This window comes from Quercus suber, unplaced genomic scaffold (genome assembly GCF_002906115.3).
Source record: "Quercus suber isolate HL8 unplaced genomic scaffold, Cork oak 2.0 scaffold_122, whole genome shotgun sequence".
Lineage (NCBI taxonomy): Eukaryota > Viridiplantae > Streptophyta > Magnoliopsida > Fagales > Fagaceae > Quercus > Quercus suber.
In genome coordinates this window covers 270,366-272,565 of record NW_027069587.1, presented here as the reverse complement: position 1 = coordinate 272,565, position 2,200 = coordinate 270,366, and positions in this window count along the sequence as shown.

Here is a 2,200-nt window from a genome sequence, read left to right as displayed (position 1 = left end):
TTGTAATTGTAAATATAGTCTATTTTTGTTATATATTGATATTAATTTCTATAAATGTTATGGACTTATGGTTTTTCATAAAAATAAGTAAAACATAAGATAAAAAATGACCTTCAGATGCTCAATCGAGTGTTTAGCTTATTAATATTTTTGAGTGTTAGTAAAAACAACACTGAAAAAAAATTTCAATATAATAATATTGTAGTATTATATATGACTTATGATTTATACTTTGGATTAAAGTTTTTTTTTTTTAACTTGTGCATGTAGACATATATGTATATATATAATATGTCGTGATTTGCGTTTTTCTTGAATAAAAAATTGATAGGATAGTTTTACCTCGGCCCTCCCCAAACAAAAATTATTGACTCTACCCCTGCATAATTTTTAAAGTAATGCAAGAGAAACAAACTTATTTACAAAAATTTTTATAAACTACTGATGTGGTAAGTGCTTATTGGTAAATGAAAAAAATGATGTTAGTGGTGAGTCTAGATGAAAACCAATAAGAGCTAGTCACAACAACAGTTTGTAAAAATATTGTAAAATGCTAGCTCCGCCCTTGCATAATTTATAGAGTAATGCAAGAGAAATAAACTTATTTACAAAAAATTTTACAAACTGCTGATGTGATGAGTGGTTATTGATAAATAAATAAAAAATGATGTTAATGGTGGGCCTAGATGAAAACCAATAAGAGATAGTCACAACAACAGTTTGTAAAAATGTTGTAAAATGCTAGCTCCGCCCCTGCATAATTTATAATGCAAGAGAAACAAACTTATTTACAAAAAATTTTACAAACTACTGATATGGCGAGTGGTTATTGGTAAATAAAAAAAATGATGTTAGTGGTGAACCTAGATGAAAACCAATAAGAACTTGTCACAACAATAATTTGTAAAAATATTGTAAAATAGTTTGTTGCTGTAACATTACTTTAATTTGTATTAGTTATATATATATATATATATTGGAGATAGTTTCAACCTATGGTGTCCGCTCTTAATAATAGATCTTTATCATCAAATTAAGATATCAATCGGTTTTTAGTATAGGTGGAGATTAAACTCTAGATCTCTTATTTAACCATCAGATACTTTACTAATTGAGCTAACTGGAACTCACTTATTTATATTGATTGGATTAAGAAACATAATGCCTCAAAGTGACACTATCTATACTATAGTTTTTTGAAATAGGCCACTCGGTTGCAAAGATCCCAATTCAAATGAAAATTAACCAAATAATTGTGTGAAGTTCATGGACAGATTCATAATATCCACATGTTATAGCCAGTTGCAAGATAAAAGTTTGGCAACTGTGAACACGACAGTATTATATGGAATTTTTTTTTTTTTTTGAAATAACAGGACAGTATTATTAATTATCATTTATAAATATCAAAATTTTAATTATCGTCTTTTCTCAAACTATTTGCGATGGTCACTCCCTTGGTGCGATGGTCACTCCACAATTATTAATAGGCGAAAAGCACATTTTCGTCCCTATATTTTCAGGCTATTTCCATTTTGGTCCCTATATTTTATTTTTACCGTTTTTAGTCCCTATTTAGAAAAACGCCATCCATTTTAGTCCTTTCCGTCAGTGCCCTAACGGAAAATCCTAGGTGGTAGACGGAACTATTAAAATAATAATAAAAAATTTTATTTTGCTATTAAAAAATGCCACGTCAGCATTTAAATTAAAAAAATTAATTTATTAATTTTAACTAAATAAAAAAATATTAAAAACAGAATTAAAAACCAAAAATCAAATGAATTGAGATCTAATGTGTATTGAACAAGAACAACAAGAACACAAACTCAAATCTTAGAACACAAACCCAGAAATTTATAAAAAATAAAATAAAAAATAAAAAATAAAAAAACTCCAAAACTGAAATTTCGTTTTCTTTTGCTTTTCTCAGGAACCAAACAACCGCGAAGGATCGTTTCTGTCTAAGTTTAGGTGAAACCTTTCTACTGTCCAAATAAACAAAAACAACAGAAAAAATTCAAAAAGAGGAAAACTCCAAAATTTATTTTCTTTTGCTGAACCCGACCAAGATCTTTTAGAATCAAAGAATCCCCAACAACAAACCGCTCATCATCATCATCCAAACCTGACAAAATCAACAATCAATAACTTAAATTTACTAAATTGAACAAATAATTCTAAAATCACACAAAAAAAA